Source organism: Lissotriton helveticus, chromosome 2_2 (assembly GCF_964261635.1).
Source record: "Lissotriton helveticus chromosome 2_2, aLisHel1.1, whole genome shotgun sequence".
NCBI lineage: Eukaryota > Metazoa > Chordata > Amphibia > Caudata > Salamandridae > Lissotriton > Lissotriton helveticus.
The window spans coordinates 298,900,466-298,919,775 of NC_136060.1; the positions used below are offsets into that span (position 1 = coordinate 298,900,466).

Sequence of the window (19,310 nt, forward strand, 5' to 3'; positions counted from 1 at the left end):
ATGAAATTAATACATATGACTCTCTTCCTGGAAGAGAGCATGCTACATTCTACTTACAGGTGTATGTATGACCTATTTCTATAAAACAGAAGTTATTTCTTGAAGATGGTAAAAAAACATCTCTCCCAGTTACTCCTGCGATCCATTTTGTGTTACGCCTGACCCGCTTCGTGTTACGCGCTATTCAGGTCTTTGCACCCACGCATATTTCTCCCTCTTATCGAAGTTGAAATGTTGGCATGTATGTATGGAAGCCAGTTTAATGCTTTCAGATGTGTGGAGATATGGTCTTATTTTCTAGAACCTGTAATGAGTCTGGCGGCCACATTGAGCCAAGCTTTTAGTGGTGCTGTGGAGATTTTTGATAGACCTGTTAGTGTAGCACATCCATATTCAATCCTTGAGATAACCAAGGACCGAACTATCATTTTGAGGTCCGCCATCGTAATGAGTGGTTTCACTTTTCTAAAATAGTTTAGGTGAAACCGGGCACTATTTGCCATTGATTTGATGTGGGCTTTCATGTCTAGGTTCTTATCAAGCGTGATTTCCAGTGATTTGGTCGAGTCAACTAGGGTAGGGGTGCAGTTTAGAGCTGTGATCAGTTTGGTCCATTCCTTCACATTTGTGGGGTTCTTCGGCGGTGATATTAATAGGAATTCCGTTTTTTCTGCATTTAATTTCAGATGATTGCTGGTTAACCACTGTAATAACATTTGTAAGGCCTCATTCATTGTCTTGATCTCTTCCAGTGATGCTATCTTGATATAGTGTCATCTGCGTACATGTGATAGGATATGTTTGCGTCTCGGAGAATTTTTGTGAGGGGTTCGACACATAGATTGAATAGTGATGGGGATAATGTTGATCCTTGTGGGAGTCCAATCGAATTTGGGCATGATGGGGATAGCATCCCTGGTCTGAATCCAGATTGGCAGTCGTCCAGCAGATTAAAATTATTGATGTGGTTGCTCAGCTGATTTTGCACACATTTTTCAATTAGTTCGGCAGGAAAGGAATATTGGTTCCTGGGCGAAAGTTATTTGGATCTGCCAGGTTCCGCTGTAGGTTTTTTGATGATGGAGAGGACTTGACCTGTTTTTAGGCACTCTGGTAGGACCCCTTGAAATAGTACGGCATTGATTTTTTTTGTCCATATTGGAACGACGATATGGTTGATTCTTTTTAGGCATTGAGAGGGGAGGGGGGTCATTGTAGTGGTTATTTGGTTTGATATCCGAGAGAGTTTTGACAATGGTATTCTGATCATATAGCTTTAAGGTCGACCAATGTACTTTATTTTTTGACCTATCGTGATTGTTTTTCATGATAGCATCGTTCTGTGGAGGTAGTTGGCTAGCAAGGTTGTCGGCTGCCATCCTGAGATCTCTTTCAAGCATGTTGGCCTTGTCTGTGAAGAATGTTTAGAATTCCTCGTAGCTTAGTTGAGTTTTAGTTGCTTCTTGGGCAGATTTGGCCAATTTTTGGGATTATTGTTTTTACATCTCGAACAGTTTCTGTGGTCTGTTTTTGGCGTTATCTGATTCGGATCTATAAAATTCCTTTATGGAATTGAGAACACTTTTGTTGTATTTATTTCTGATTTTTCTGAGAGTTTTTAGCTGGGGAGATGTGTGCTGTCTCCATGTTCTTTCTGCCAGTCTCAGCTTCCACCTGCCTTCATTCAGTGGCCCATTAAACCATGGATTTGTATATTTCTCTGAGACTCTTTTCAGTTTTAGTGGCATGGCGGAGTTGACTATATTCGTCATTGATGAGGTGTAGTAATCAGTGAGTTTGTTGACGTTCAGCACGTTGTTAGGTGGATTTAGATCCTTCTCACATCTTGCTACAAGTTGCTCAATATTAGGGTCTTTGGTGTCTCATGTCCATTTTTCCCGTCGATATATGGAAGGTTATGGCATGGTGATCCAACCAATCGCAAGGAACAATTGAGTGGATTGTAATATCTTTGACTCTCGAGATTACCCAGTCTAAGGTTGCCCCTTTTGAGTGTGTTGGCAGTGTGCAGGCTTGAGTCAGGTTTAGGTCTGTTAGAAAGTCTTTAAGTGCGTTGACCTGTTTGTCATTATTGTCGTCCCAGTGTAAATTAAAGTCGCCTAGGAATATGTCATTAGTGTAATTGTTAATGTTAGCTGTGATGATTTCCATTTACTGGTCTATGAAAGGAGCATTATCACCTGGTGGGTGATAGAGCGCATGCAAGTTGCACCTTTGATTCTCTGCCGTTCCTTTTACACCGAGGTATTCACAGGATTCAAGAGGGTCGGACTGTATTTGGCTGACATCGATATCAGATCGGTGTATGCAGGCTATACCGCCTCCTGTCTTTTTTTGTCTGTCTAACCTAACACTATTGTAATGAGGAGGCACCAGCAGATCCATGACCAGGGAGGAGGATTCGATGAGCCATGTTTCAGTCAAGATTGTCACGTCAACTTCCTGACTAATGATGAGGGCCGCAATGTCTGTGGCATGTTTTGCGGCGGAATGACAGTTGAGCAGTAGGCATATCTGTGGTTTCCCTAAGCTACTAGAGTTCATCTCTTGAGTGTTGGCGGTTAGCTTGACTTGTTTTAGGTTTTTAAGGTTGGATTTTCTGTTGTTAGGCCAGAACGTTCTATTTGCATTGATCGGGACTGATCTAATTTCCTCACCTCGGCTGATGTCTGTAGACTCATATGACCCGAGTAGAGTTTGGGTTTCATCCTCCAATAAATAATTAAGAATTTTGTGTGGTCGATTATGTCTATTTAAAAATGGCATTGCTGTCCCTTTACTCTTTTCTTGAAGATCAAGCATTGATTTTTGAATGAGCTCGACTCTGGTGAGTGCTTACAGTGATTTCTAGTATTTTTTCCATAGCGTGCAATGCTATTAGAATGTCCTGTGACATATTGCCCGCTTGCATTTGAAGAGTTTTGATTTCTCTCTGAGTATGAGGTGATATACTAGAAGTGCGCATCTGCCTATTTTGAGTTTTGTTTGTCCTTGGTGGTTTAGATCTGTGACTTTTTCATTGTTCCTTTTTTTGTCTTTAGTAGGCGGATGTGAGTTACGTAAGGACGCAGGTGCTATTTTTACTGTTGTAGAGGGGGGTATGAAAGGGGTGTTAGCTTCCCTATTCTTTATTGCTGGATTAGGGTTCCCATTAAATGGCCTATGTGTGGGAGTAATCATATCCTGGTGTAGAGAGGCTGATTTTTCCCGATATACAGGCGTCAGGGTGATATTAGCGTATAGTAGAGATACTTCTCCTATCTCTGTACAATTCCCGTCAAGTGAGTCTCTTGTCAAAGTTGAGTCTCCTGACAGAATTGTAGGTTGTGTTTGTTTTGGGTCTCTAAGTATTATGACGTCTATGGTGGTTGTGTTGGTGGTAGATAGGGTGACTGCTTGTGTGGTCAGGTGTTGTTGAGACCTTGTGTTCTCTACACACTCTTTTAAGGTTGAAAACAAGTTGTCAAACTTTTCTAACTCGTCGTTGGCTGCTTTTATAATCACAATACCGTTCTTGTAGATAGTTATGCATATTTCCAATTTCCACTCTTAATGTTGGTGACGGGATGATCAATAGTTTAGTACGATGTGGGATATTGCTTATATTTTTTATGTTGGGTATCTTCGTAATAACAGTGCGCCATTTAGCAGTTTTTCTGGTGAAAAATATCAAGTCATTTACAATAATGCCTTTGTTTAGATTAAAGGAGGGGTCAGAGATCAGCGTGTCTGGGTTTTTTCGAATTAGGTTATGTTTGAATTTTTTGGCTGCATTCTTAGATAGGTTAGTTGGGTACTTTATGACGTAAGAGTTATTGCCTGCTAATTTTAAATCTGTTCTGGCCATAGTTACTGATGGCGATAAATAATTCTCCGTGTGGTCCTGCAGAGGTGATCTCACTTTGATGTATCTTCTAGTCCACTACCTGTCACAGGACGTTTACAGGTCTACTGTCGCTCCTGTTGATGTCTCTATTCTCCTTTGTTACCTTATGTCCCACTCGGATGTATCCTTTTGCCCCCTGAGTCTTTCTGTGGTTCCTGCTAATGTCCTAGCTGTCCTTTAATTCCTTATGTACGTGGTCCTTAGGGTATTATCCTCATCGGGTAAAGAAGTTATTTGATTAGATAACACTTGATTAGGATGTATGTAGAAAGTATTTTCCAATATTATTTCAAAATCCAACATTTACTTTATTGGAAGCTATAGCAGGCCATTCCAAGATGGCCACCATGTTAGTGATCCTAGATTATCGTGTGGCTTTAGGCCCTTGTTTGTTGCACAGTCCTCTTTCTATTATCATTTCCAGACTGCCACCATTTTGGAGGAAGTCGAGTTGAGGCAATAGGAGGAATCATTCCTTTGTTCAAGATGGTCGGGCAATAAAGCAAAAGACACGTGGGCAAAAGGAGGAAAAATAGACGAAAAGCTGCTGCACACTGTCTGCCTTGCGTCGCATCGCCTATAGAACTCAGTCAGTGGCGGCCGCCATTGTAAATACTTGAATGGAACAACTCGATCACCGCGCTGAACTGCACCCCAACCATAGTTGAGTCAGCCAAATCACTAGGAATCACACCGGACAAAAAGCTGAATATGCATGCCCACATCAACACATTGGCCAAACATGCCAGGTTTCACCTGAGCTACCTAAGAAATCTCAAACCATTCCTAAATACATCAGACCTAAATTGGCAGTTCAGGGTTTAGTTATCTCTCGAATCGAATACGGGTGTTAAACTTTATCTGGCCTACCCAAGATCTCTACAGCTCCCCTAAAAGCTGGTCTTAATGCAGCCACAAGACTCCTAACAGGCTCAAAAAAATTCTACCAAATTTCAGCGCACCTGAACGAGCTGAACTGGCTTCCGTACGAAGCCAGAATCCAACTCAATCTGGCCTGTATCACTCACAAAGCAGTACAGTCTAAGTCTCCTGTGTATCTTGCTCAGAGAATTGTTGTTTCCAGAGGACGCAGGCACTTCCGGTGTGTCTGGGATTTTGTGTTGAAACCACACCTCTTCCGGGAGAAGAAAACATACAACAGAGCTTTCTCAGGGGCTGCACCCAGAATCTCGAAATCGCTGTCGCCCTACATCAGAAGAATACCAGCTCTATCAAGATTAAAAAAACGAAGCGAAGACTTTCCTAATGGGCAAATTCCTACCCAAACTCCCTCCGTGCTTCTACAGTTTCAGCAGCCCAGTGATTTGCTATTGTTCTGTACTTGAACTCTAGCAGGGTTGCTGACTTTGTTATCAGATATGTAAACCATGTGATTCCTTTTTCATTGACGTTGCTTATCACTCTGCATCCTTTTCGCTTCACTGTTATCTTGGGGGCAAAGGCTGGTGATGTGCAGTCTTCCTCTGCTCCTGCCAACGTTCTCTTGCTATCTCCCCCAACTGTACTCTTGATCACCACTCCTACTCCCAGCAAATAGCCCGTTATCTCTGCACTGTCCTCTCATGATTGCCTGCTCCAATCATGTATTTAACTTGTTATTATTGAATCTTGTAAATATCTTGCTATTGCTGTAAAGCACTCTGATACCCTAATGGGTCACGCTCGCACTATACAAATTACTAAATAAATAAACACATTTAAGACATGTGGTATTGCTTGATATTGTGCCTTACAGTAGGAGGCCGGCTAGGAGCCTAGTGTTCACCTGGTTGATTTACCCCATTACACTCCAGATGGAAAGGAAGCACCATTCTGGCACATGCAACAACAATGCCATTTGCGATTCCTTATTAGCGAAAAATAAGGATTCGCTAATAAGGAATAGCAAAAGGCTATGCATGTAAAAATCGCTAAAAAATAGCGATTTCAAAAAATTCCTCAATTGCGACTCGCAAATTGCGAGTCACAATTAAGGAATACCTCCCCATTCAATGAATGGGAAGACATTCTCAATTTGCGATTCTCAATTAGAGAATCGCAAATTGAGAATGCAATTTCAAGGGTGCTCGGGTGTCAAAAGGACACCCTGTTGCACCCCTGAAATCTGCATAGGAGTACATCTTGCACACACACATGCCCCAAGGGCATGTATGTGTGTAAAATGGAACTTTGAAAAATGCCCTTTAGTGCATCTTTCAAAGTTTTTGCAAATTACCATGAAGTTCAACTTCATGGTAATTTGCTCCCCCTATTAGCAAAATTGCTAGTTTTTTAACTTTAATGCATTGCATTTAAGGAATTCCAATTTGAGACTCCTTAAATGCAGTGGCAATTTAAGTAATCGCAATTTAGAGATTACTTAAATTGCGATTTTTGTATTTGGGATGATGCATCCCAAATGCAAAAATACCGGTCGCAAAGGGGCAGATTCTGAGAATCTGCCCATTTGTGACCGGTTTCTGCTTTGATGCATGTGGGCCTATATTTTTTGGCCCCCACACAGAGGAGCCAATTTCCTCCGTCATTCTTGGTATTTGTTCCTTTGTAGAGTGTTGGAATCGGAGGTCTCTGGTTGGCACAGGTATACACTTGCGACAAGCAGGGACCCTCTCTTCCAGTCAGGGCAAGGGAACTACTCCTTCGAGTAACCCCTGCTCACCCTCTAGGTTGCGTGGTGCGAGCAGACAAGGCTAATCTTCAGGGCGATAGTCAGTTAAGCATTTATGATCGTACACAGTAAACCCACTGACCCACCACAAACGGACACCAGTCGTTTAAGTTGTATCAAAAATACGTAAGCTTTATATAAAAATACTTCAGATGCAGAGTTATCACAAGACCATATAACGTTTAGCAATTTGAGGGCCACCAGATTTAACCTCTTCAGTGCTGCGCGAATTTCGCTGCAGTGCTGAAGGGTTATAAATCATATTGGCTCATGACGGAAATGTTCCGTCATCAGCACCGGAGCACCGACGCTGATGACGGAACCGTTCCTTCATGAGCATGGAAGGGGTTAAATAGGCAATTGTTCTTTAAGTGTTCGTTGTTCGGCAAGGTACGATGACAGGGAAAACAGAACGTTGCGGATCCTGGATCCGATATGAACTCGCGACAGAGTTTAAGTGTACCTTGTTCGTGGATGTCCGAGGCGTTTCAGGCGCGGCTACTGGTGAGGGCGGACCCGGGACGAGGCTGACGGTTCTCCAGAGGATCTCTCCGGCTCGGAGCCCCCTCGAGGTGCGAGGCGGGGGAGCAGGACTGTGGAGGGTTGTGGCGAACCGGGGTCTGATGCAGCTCACGGGGCGAGGCGCCGTTCAGGCCTGCGGGACGTACTACTTCTTAGCATGCCAAGTCGTACCTGTGGATCTGTGGGGGACATTGCGTTCTCGGCCAGACGGGTACAGCACCAGGCTTCCAGTACCACTGTACGGGGAGGCCTTTCTTGAGGTACGGCACGAGCCTTGGTAGGCAGGAGGGCAAAGCGAGACAGTCGGGTACGTTGCAACGTACAGACCGTCCGAGGCTATCAGATGCGCTCCGTGCAGATTCCGGCGGGAGACGATGAGAGGCGCCCAACGCGCTCCATAGCAGGCGAGGTGACAGGAGAGCGGGCGGCCCGGCACTGAAGCGAAGAGCGACTCAGGGATGAGCGGGGCTCTCTGCGGCGGGGCGACCAGGCTCCGAGCTGTCACGACCGTGGAGGGCGAAGGCACCCGAGTCACAACTCCGGTGAGGGAATAAGAACTTAAGGCCCAACAGCAGACGGGCACAGGCAGAATGGAACCCTATGGTCCTGGGGCCCCGGTCAGGGGGCAAGCTCGAGATCAAGCCCATGGAGATCGTTTCAGGCACAAGTCTACAAAGTCCTCTCTGGTCTTTTCCTCTCCGTTCTCAGCAAGGCACCACTGCAGGCCAGTCTTACAGTCTTACAGGATACAGACTGGTTTCCATCCTTCAGCTTCTCTTGGTCCTTCTAGTCAGGCAGAGGTTTGTCGTGGTCAAAACAGGATCTGATTTGTAAGGAGCGGGGCTCCTATATTTATACTGCGTTTCTTTTGTCTTTGCAGGCCAGGGGGCCTGAGCCTAATTCAACCCGGTTTTGGAGTACTCTGTTTACAGGAAGCTGCGGTCTTCCAGGGTGCAGGGCAGGGACATCCAGCATTGTGGTGGTGGAGCACAACCCTATTCAGAGTCAAGGACTACTCCGCCCACCCATCCTGGTGTAAGCACCCTATTCACCACCTGGAGGCCCAGACTGTCCCCGGGAATTCCTCAGCCCTGTCACTCATACAAACCAGACAACAGATACACATCCTGGCAGAGGCGGGCCGAATAGTTAGACGAGCAAAGGCTACCTTTCTAAAATAAACCGTGCTAAAGGAAGTATTTTATTATTCTGAGTTCAGGCATACTAAACTCGACGTGCCACCGCGTTCCCTGAGCCTGCCGGAACTATAGTGTGTAATAGTTCCGGCAGCCTATCTTGGCCTAAGAGAACGGGCAGCCCTTCAATAGTGAATAACGAAAAGGGCGGTAATTCACTACTAGGACATGCCACACACTAGGCTTGTCCTAACTTAAGCTTACAATGCACCCTGCCCGTAGGCCTACCATAGGGGTGACTGATATGAAGGTTAGGGAAGGTTTAGGGACTGGCAAGTGTGGGCACTTGCGCAGTCAGCGTGACAGTACCAGACTGTACGCAGGGTCTGCAATGGCGGACCCGAGACACATGTTACCGGGCCACTTCTGTGGGTGGCGCAACCAGCGCTGCAAGCCCACTAGCGGCATTTGTATCTACAAGCCCAGGCACTCCTTGTGCACTTTACTGGGGACTGACAGTAAACCAAATAAGCCAATCGTGGAATATCAATTACGGACACACTTTACATTGGGAGCACTTGCACTGTGGCACGGATTGGCCATGGCGCAGTGCCCTGAGCATCGAATACCAGCAAAACATCTGAGGCACATCAGCAAATAGTGGAAGGGAGACTCACGCCAAGGTGCCAGGTCTAACACGCGTCCCCTCCAGCTGAAACGCGAGGAGAACTACCCTTGCCCAGGGAGTACCTCATCACTAAGGTGGAAAAACCTTGACAGACAGTCCGCATTGGCGTGGTCTATGCCAGGGCGGTGTTCCACCGTGAAGTTCATACTCTGTATAGAAATGGACCACCTCAACAGTTTCGGGTTCTCACCCCTCATTTGCATCAACCACCTGAGGGGCCTGTGGTCTGTCTGAACTCGGAAGTGAGACCCAAACAAGTAGGGTCTTAGCTTCTTCAGGGCCAGACCACAGCAAAAGCTTCTCTCTCGATCGCACTCCACGTCTGTTCCCGTGGAAGTAACCTCCGACTGATGAAGGCTACAGGCTGATCCCAGCCCTCCTCAGTCATCTGTGAAAGGACAGCCCCTACCCCATGCTCTGAGGCATCTGTCTGCACCAAGAACTCTTTGGAGAAATCAGGAGCCAGGAGCACGGGCGCCGTGCACATGGCCGTCTTCAGGGTGTCGAATGCTTCCTGACAGGTGTCAGTCCAGATCACTTTCCGGGGCTGCTTCTTCGAAGTCAGCTCTGTTAAGGGGGCAACGATGCTGCCATATCCCTTGACAAACCTCCTGTAGTACCCGGTGAGTCCGAGGAAGGCCCTCACCTCCGTTTGGGTCTTGGGGGGTTCCCAAGCCAGGATGGTCTGAATTTTGGGCTGAAGGGGCGCCACCTGGCCGCTCCCAACTTGGTGTCCCAAATACACCACGGAACCCTGCCCGATCTGACACTTGCTTGCCTTGATCGTGAGGCCTGCCTTGCGCAGCGCCAACACCTCCCACAGGTGTCGCAAGTGTTCTTTCCACGTACCGCTGAACACTGCGATGTCGTCCAGGTAGGCGGCACTGAACTCATCCAGTCCAACCAACACCTGGTTGACCAACCTCTGGAAGGTGGCAGGGGCGTTTTTCATCCCAAATGGCATGACCCGGAACTGGTAATGCCCATCGGGTGTTGAAAACGCTGACCTCTCTTTGGCCCCATCAGTTAAGGCGATCTGCCAATACCCAGACGTTAAGTCAAACGTGCTGAGATACCGGGCAGCCCCCAACCGATCAATGAGCTCATCAGCTCTGGGGATGGGGTGCGCGTCAGTCTTCGTGACTGAATTGAGTCCTCGATAGTCCACACAGAACTGTAGTTCGGGTGTGGCTCCCGGCGTCGCAGCCTTCGGGACCAAGACCACTGGGCTGGCCAAAGGACTGCTGGAGGACTCAATCACCCCAAGAGCGAACATCTTCGAGACTTCCTCCTTGATGCAGGCTCGTACCCTGTCAGTCACGCAGTAAGCCTTGTGCTTTACCCGCAAACTGTCTCCCATGTCCACATCATGGACGCACCAATCTGTGACACCAGGAACCAGGGAGAACAAGTCAGAGAACTGCCCCAGCAGTTGGTGGCAATCACTCCGCTGCTCAGGGGTCAGGGAGGGTGAGAGGTTAACCCCGTCCACTGACCCATCTCGCTCGGAGGCCACCAAGAGGTCCGGAAGAGGCTCGGTCTCCTTCTCCATTCCATCATCGGTTGCCAACAGCATGCCCACTTCGGACCTCTCCAAGTGGGGCTTAAGGCGGTTAACATGTAGGACCCTCAAAGGGTTCCTGGGAGATTGCAAGTTCACCAGGTAGGTGACAGGACTCTTGCGCTTCACAACCTCAAATGGACCCGTCCACTTATCCTGAAGTGCACAGGGCTCCACTGGGGCCAAGACCGACACCTTTTGTCCAGGTTGAAGCTCTACCAGATTGGCATTCTGGCCGTACCACCCCTTCATCTCCTCCTGGCTGGCTTCCAGGTTTGCCTCAGCAAGTTGCCTGAATCGCCTGGTCTGGTTTCGGAAGGCCAGCATGTAACTGTATACAGACTGGGGAGGTTTCCTGGGAGACTGCTCCCAGCCTTCCCTAACCAGACTCAGAGGTCCGCGAACCGGGTGACCGTACAGAAGCTCGAAGGGACTGAACCCGAGTGACTTCTGTGGCACCTCTCGTTACGCAAAGAGTAGGCATGGCAAGAGGACGTCCCACTTACGCCTCATCGGTCCTTCTAGGTCCATGATCATGCCTTTCAGGGTTCGGTTGAATCTCTCAACCAACCCGTTTCCTTGGGGGTGGTAAGGGGTGGTGAACTTGTAGGTTACACCACACTCTTGCCAAAGGGATTTCATATTTTTGGATATGAAATTGGTGCCCCTGTCAGACACCACCTCTAGAGGGAATCCTACTCGGGAGAAAATTCCCATCAGTGCTCGTCCCACCACGAGGGCCGTCACTGTCCTCAGAGGGATGGCTTCAGGGTACCGGGTGGCATGGTCCACCAAGACCAGGATGAACCTGTTGCCCAGGGCTGTCTTGGGGTCCAGAGGCCCCACAATGTCAATTCCCATTCGCTGGAATGGGGTACTGACGACGGGGAATGGTTGGAGGGGAGCTTTGTTCTTCCCTCCACACTTACCACTTGCCTGGCAAGTCTGGCAGGTCCTACAGTGAGCATCTGAGCTCCTGTGCATTTGGGGCCAATAAAAGTGGGTGACAAGCCTGTCATAGGTCTTGTCCATCCCCAAATGTCCTGCTAACGGCACATCGTGAGCCAACCCCAGTAGGAAGGCTCTGAACTTCTGGGGTACCACCAGCGCACAGGCTGACCCAGGTTCAGCAGCCTTAGGCTCTGAATACAGGAGATCGTTCTCCCAGTAGACCAAGTGTTTCCCGGACTGAACACCATTGGCCTGGTCTGCAGCCTGCTGCCGCATACCCACGAGAGAAGGGTACTCTTTCTGCTCCTTGCAGAATTCCTCCCTGGAGGGGCCTCCCTCCTGCTGCCAATGGGTCAGCTCAGGCAGGTCCCCCAGTTCGTCGATCTGTTCCCCGGTAGGCTCCAGGGCATCCCCCTCAAGGTCTGCCTCCTCCTGGGCCGTGGGAACTCCGGGGGCTGGCTGTCCACGCCCCCTGCACCTTCTCTCTAAGGCCAGTTCCTGGGCCTCTCCTTCAGGCTCCAGGACTTCTTCCACACCCCTACTGGCTGCCATGGACCGCGTAGTCACGCACGCCCAGTCGGGTAGACCCACCATCCGCAGATGAGTCGTTTTCTCCACCTTTTACCAAGGGGAGTTCTCCAAATCGTTCCCTAGTAGACAATCTACAGGCATGGAGGTCCTCAAAGCGACTTGCAGAGTACCTGAGACCCCCCCACTTGAAGTGAACCTGAGCCATCGGACACTGGCTCTCAAAATTGTCAGCATTGACAACCCTACAGTAGGTGTGCGGTACTACCTGCTCTTGAGACACCAGGTGCTGCCTCACTGCAGTCACACTGGCTCCTGTATCTTGAAGAGCCTCCGCCTTCTTTCCATTGATGGTCACTACCTGCCCATATTTCTTAGTGTTACTGGGTAGGTAGTTTTCGGGGACCATTTCACTGTCTCCTAGCGCGACTAGGGTCATCTGGACGGGATCCCCACCCCCTTGGATTGCTATCTCCCCCCCAAAGTTAACATTTGCTATTTGCCGGGGTGGAGTACCAGTGGGTGCGGGTTTTGCAAATAGCGACACCTAGGGTCAGCGGCAACGTGACCCTGGTCGCCACACCTAAAACAGTTGATGGGCCCTCTCTGAACAGGTTTACCTGTCGGGGCCCCGGTCGGCTTCGGGGGTTGAGGAGGCTGAGAACCTTTCCCTTGGTTCCCTTGGGGATTACTTTGGGGGCCTTTGTGGAACCCTTTCTGTTTTCCCCTGTCCCCCCCCACTCTTCTGCTGGGGACCCTGCCCACCTGTGGCTGAGTCCTCCCCGAGACCCTTGTGGACCTTGGTGCTGAGCCAGCGGTCCGCTTCCTCAGCAAGCTTCCTCGGGTTGGACAGCTTGCTATCGATCAGGTACTGGCGTAACTCAGGAAAACAATTAAGCGACAAGTGCTCCCATGCCATTAAGTCAAACAGCCCTTGGTAATCATTCACCTTGCTGCCTTTCACCCAACCATCCAGCGCTCTGCAGAAAAAGGTCACATATTCCACATACAGACCCCCTTGATTTCTCACACAATTCCTGAACCGCTGTCGGTACATGTCAGGGGTTAACCCAAATCTGCTCATCAAGGCATCTTTCATGTGCTAGGAGTTCGATTCTTCAGAGGGAAGATCTAGCAGGGTGTCCCGCCCCTCGGTCAGGCACCGTCCCCACAACCCCGCTCCCCAATCTCTCTCAGGGACCCGGTGGGAGGACATGGCTACCTCGTTGGCCCGAAACCACTGTCCTATGTCATCCCCCTTAAAATACTCCTTTACCACATCCTTCGGTACGAAGACCCTTGACTCTACCTGCGCTGGCGTTGGGCTGCCACCAGGAGCTGAGTCCAAGCTCTTCGCTTTCAGCACCAATTCTTTGATGCGTATTTCATGCTCTAGCTGGAGTCTCTTCTCCTCCATCGCCACCTGTCCATTCAATCTTGCCATCTCCACTTCATGCGCTCTGGTTGCGGCCCTGTCCGCCAACTCTTCTGACAACAGGCCCCGGGGCACCTCGATAAGGCTATCTGGTGGATCCAACACCAGCTGATTCTCTGGCTCTCTTGATTCTTTCCAGGCTCTCAGTGCCTTGATGGTTTGAGCTTTGTTTTTGCACCCTGTCTGGGCGACTCGGAATTTTAGGCAGTCATTTTTTAGCTTCTCTGCTTTGCAATTTTCAAGCCTTTCCCAATCGACGTCATCTACTCCAGAGATGACAAAGGGTGCTCTGACGGGGAGTGAACCAGGCTTGGTTTGGCGATACGAGATCTCTCGGCAAGACTATAAATCTGTGGCTTCGTTATAGGTCTGCTCTCACTACGTGGTGATCAGTAATTTACTGTACATAAATCATAAATGCAAATTCGGAATCCTCACCGCTGGTACCAATGTTGGAATCGGAGGTCCCTGGTTGGCACAGGTATACACTTGCGGCAAGCAGGGACCCTCTCTTCCAGTCAGGGCAAGGGAACTACTAGGTTGCGTTGGCGCGAGCAGACAAGGCTAATCTTCAGGGCGATAGTTAAGCATTTATGATCGTACACAGTAAACCCACTGACCCACCACAAATGGACACAAGTCATTTAAGTTGTATCAAAAATACGTAGGCTTTATATAAAAATACTTCAGATGCAGAGTTATCACAAGACCATATAACGTTTAGCGATTGGAGGGCCACCAGATTTAAATAGGCAATTGTTCTTTAAGTGTTCGTTGTTCGGCAAGGTACGATGACAGGGAAAACAGAACGCTGCGGACCCTGGATCCGATATGAATTCGCGACAGAGTTCAAGTGTACCTTGTTCGTGGATGTCCGAGGCGTTTCAGGCGCGGCTACTGGTGAGGGCGGACCCGGGACGAGGCCGACGGTTCTCCAGAGGATCTCTCCGGCTCAGAGCCCCCTCGAGGTGCGAGGCGGGGAGCAGGACTGTGGAGGGTTGTGGCGATCCGGGGTCTGATGCAGCTCACGGGGCGAGGCGCCGTTCAGGCCTGCGGGACGTACTACTTCTTAGCATGCCAAGTCGTACCTGTGGATCTGTGGGGGGCGTCGCGTTCTCGGGCAGACGGGTGCAGCACCTGGCTTCCAGTACCACTGTACGGGGAGGCCTTTCTTGAGGTGCGGCACAAGCCTTGGTATGCAGGAGGGCAAAGCGAGACAGTCGGGTACGTTGCAACGTACGGACCGTCCGAGGCTATCAGATGCGCTCCGTGCAGATTCCGGTGGGAGACGATGAGAGGCGCACAACGCGCTCCGTAGCAGGCGAGGTGACAGGAGAGCGGGCGGCCCGGCACTGAAGCGAAGAGCGACTCAGGGATGAGCGGGGCTCTCTGCGGCGGGGCGACCAGGCTCCGAGCTGTCACGACCTTGGAGGGCGAAGGCACCCGAGTTACAACTCCGGTGAGGGAATAAGAACTTAAGGCCCAACAGCAGACGGGCACAGGCAGAATGGAACCCAATGGTCCTGGGGTCCCGGTCAGGGGGCAAGCTCGAGATCAAGCCCTTGGAGATCGTTTCAGGCACAAGTCTACAAAGTCCTCTCTGGTCTTTTCCTCTCCGTTCTCAGCAAGGCACCACTGCAGGCCAGTCTAACAGGATACAGACTGGTTTCCGTCCTTCAGCTTCTCTTGGTCCTTCTAGTCAGGCAGAGGTTCGTCGTGGTCAAAACAGGATCTGATTTGTAAGGAGCGGAGCTCCTATATTTATACTGCGTTTCTTTTGTCTCCCGGTTTTGGAGTACTCTGTTTACAGGAAGCTGCCGTCTTCTTTCAGGGTGCAGGGCAGGGACATCAGACGCTCCGCAGGAGGTGGAGCCAGCATTGTGGTGGTGGAGCACAACCCTATTCAGAGTCAAGGACTACTCCGCACACCCATCCTGGTGTAAGCACCCTATTCGCCACCTGGAGGCCTCAACTGTCCCCAGGAATTCCCCAGCCCTGTCACTCATACAAACCAGACAACAGATACACATCCTGGCAGAGGCGGGACGAATAGTTAGACGACCAAAGGCTACCTTTCTAAAAGTAGCGTTTGCAAACACAGGATATTAAAGTAAACCTTGCTAAAGGAAGTATTTTATTATTCTGAGTTCAGGCATACTAAACTCAACGTGCCACCGCGTTCCCTGAGCCTGCCGGGACTATAGCGTGTAATAGTTCCGGCAGCCCATCTTGGCCTAAGAGAACGGGCAGCCCTTCAATAGTGAATAACGAAAAGGGTGGTAATTCACTACTAGGACATGCCACACACTAGGCTTGTCCTACCTTACGCTTACAATGCACCCTGCCCGTAGGCCTACCATAGGGGTGACTGATATGAAGGTTAGGGAAGGTTTAGGTACTGGCAAGTGTGGGCACTTGCTTAGTCAGCGTGACAGTACCAGACTGTACGCTGGGTCTGCAATGGCGGACCAGAGACACATGTTACCGGGCCGCTTCTGTGGATGGCGCAACCAGCGCTGCAAGCCCACTAGCTGCATTTGTATCTACAAGTCCCGACACTCCTCGTGCACTTTACTGGGGACTGACAATAAACCAAATAAGCCAATCATGGAATATCAATTACGGATACACTTTACATTGGGAGCACTTGCCATGGCGCAGTGCCCTGAGCATCAAATACCAGCAAAACATCTGAGGCACATCAGCAAAAAGTGGAAGGGAGACTCACGCCAAGGTGCCAGGTCTAACATAGAGGGTATATTTTTCAGTTTGTTTTTTTGTTTTTTATCAAACCTGAGAGGATGTGGGTAATAAGTGAGGGGGAGTGGCTTTCCTGATGGTTCGTCCTTAATTACACTTAGCTAGCCAGATCATAACTTCGCTTCTAGGAGAGTCCCATGTATTTTGCTAATCGGTTTGTGGCAGTGCTTATGATATTTTTGTATTTGCTGTATGATTATTATGGTTAAACGAAAGAGAATGATACTAACCTTTCCCTAGAGAGTCTTCATTTTCTAAGTGGAAGAACCTGAAAAATCCATCTGCATTAGCATGGTCTGTGTTCCAATATAAAGTCCTTTCCCTGTAGGGAGATGGACCACCTCAAAAGTTTAGGATTTTCACCTTTCATTTGCATTAGACATTTGAGAGGTCTGTGATCTGTTTGCACTATGAAGTGAGTACCAAGCAAGTATGGTCTCAGCTTCTTCAGGGACCAAACCATAGCAAAGGCCTCATTCCCAATGGCACTCCAATGCTTCTCCCTGTGGAGTAACCTCCTACGTATCAAAGCAACAGGTTGGTCTCGGCCTTCATCATTGGATTAGGATAGGACCGCTCCTATACCTTTGCTCAGAGGCATCAGTCTGCACAATTAACTGCTTGGTAGCGTCTGGATCTTTGAGAAAGAATAGGTGCTAAGCACATTTCCTCAATCTGGGTGTCAAAAGCCTTTTGACAGATAACTGTCCTTTTTGGGCATCTTCTTGGAGTTGAGTTCTGTGATGGGTGTAACAATTGGCCCATATTCCTTCACAAACTTCCTGTAGTCCCCAGTCAAGCCAAGGAATGCCCTGACTTGGGTCTAGGTTGTTAGAGCTACCCATTCCAGGATGGATTGGATCTTGGGCTGTAAGGGTTGAGCATGGACTCCACAAACAATGTGGCCCAAAGTATATCACTGTTCCCTGCCCTATCTAGCATTTGAATGCCTTGACAGTTCACCCTGCAGTTTGCAGGGCTTTTCAAACCTTCCCCAGGTGGATCAGGTGATCCAGCCAGGCGGAGCTAAAAATATCAATATCATCTAGATATGCTGCACTAAAGGTTTCCAATCCAGCAAGGACTTGATTCACCAAACATTGGAAGGTGGCAGGGGTATTCTTTAAACCAAAAGGCAAAGGTCCTCTAAAGTTCAAATAGGCTCTTTCCTTTCCAAAAAACAGAACATCGACAAAGGAGATCCCCAGGGCTTCATATTGAGCTCTACACTTTTTAATCTGTACGTGTCACCCTGGCTAATATCATCCGTGATTATGGGTTCGATACAGTGTCATACGCTGATGACACGCAACTACTAATCACACTCGGGCTGACCCCATTGACACCAAAGTCAGATTTAATCAATGCATGGCTTCCATCAGTGACTGGATGGCGAATAACCACCTTCTTCTTAATGGCAGCAAAACCGAAATACTACTCTTCGGTAACATCCAGAAAATATGGACCGACGACTGGGGGTCATCATCCCTGGGCCCTGCCCGCCACCCAAAGCTGCAGCACGCAACCTAGGCATCATAATCAATGATAAACTTTCTATGGCTGATCATATTAACACGACAATCCGCATCTGTTTCGGCCTAATGAGAACCCTTAAAAAAGTCTTCAAGTGGATTCCTTTATCCTCCCGAATGCCCCTTGTTCAGGGTCTCATTATTAGTCGTCTAGACTATGGAAATGCCCTACTAGCTGGCATCAATGAGGAATATCTGTCCAAACTCCAGGTGCTGCAAAACACGGCAGCCAGACTGGTACTTAACCTCCCCCCTCGTACCCTTTCTGCCCCCAGTCTGAAGGCCCTCCACTGGCTCCCCATAAAAAAGAGGATCATTTTCAAAACATGCTGCCTGGTCCATAAGTCTGTAAACAGCAATGGGCCCAAATACTTAGCCAATAAACTGAGAAGATACGAACCAGCCAAACTCCTCCGCTCGTCCAGCAAACTCTTTCTAGCCGTACCCAAAGTGCGCACAGTCAGAAACGGAGGCAGAGCTTTCCCCAAATTTGGCCCTGAAACCTGAAATACCCTTCCCTTGCATCTTCGTGCAGAACAAAACCACAAGAGATTTTGCATACTACTGAAAACCTGGCTCTTCCAGCTCTAACGAGTGACAACTCACAGGCTATCTGAGTACTCTGCTGGCGCTGCGAGACCTACGGGTGATACACGCGCCTAACAAATATCAAATACAAAATACAAATACAAAACAGTAACCTGATAGTGCCCATCAGGTGTGGAGAATGCTGTCTTTTCTTTTGCTCCTGGTGCCATGCCAATCTGTCACTACCCTGCAGTTAATTCAAAGGTACTTAGAAATTTGTCTGCACCCAATTTGTCTATCAACTCATCAGCTCTTGGGATAGGGTGAGCAGCTGTCCTCCCAACATGCTATAAACTGACAGCCAAAAACATGTTTTTAATTATTTGGTTTAGAATATTTCCCTATACTTTCATGTCTGATACACATGAGTACTACCTTGTCAACATTCTTTGTAATGCGGTACCCTACAGTGTAGGTTTGAGACCCACAAATATGTATGCACATTTTTTTTAATACATATGTATTTCATTTATAAAGTGTTGGTTCTTTTCTCTTTAATGTTATCATTACATAATAACTATATACGTTTGTTTACTTTCTTAGGCATGTAGGGTACAGATAGTCTGGTAGACTAATAACACCCAAGCCTAGATAACTGACTCAATCACACAGAAGGAACCACTACTTTTTGACCTCAGTTAACAGTAATGATAGGGCTGCAAGCATTAAACCTGCAATACCAGATGATTATAGAGTACCCACAAAAAAATTGGGAACTTTTTATCCTTCAGCTTGGTACTTTTATACCCTTGTAGTTTCAACTCACAGTGGAAGCTAAGTTCGGAGACATCTGCATGGATGCTATCATAGGTACTCTCTTTTTTGGAGTGGAAATAGTAGAACAGATTATCATCATGATTCTCTAAAATCATTCTCTCATCAATGGTAGTTCTTAAATGCGTGAAACATGCAAATAGTTTGGGGAGGCTGGCCACTACAATATATTGAAATACAGAAAATACAAGCAATGGAAGAGCAAATGATTAAGAATATAATGCCTCAGACTATAAACA

At 48.3% G+C, this 19,310-nt stretch overlaps 1 protein-coding gene across 1 annotated transcript in view; it reads right to left on the minus strand.

The window, feature by feature from the left end:
* CC2D2A (coiled-coil and C2 domain containing 2A) overlaps positions 1 to 19,310 on the minus strand; it is a 527,307-nt gene that overhangs the window by 15,753 nt on the left and 492,244 nt on the right. The window lies entirely within an intron of this gene.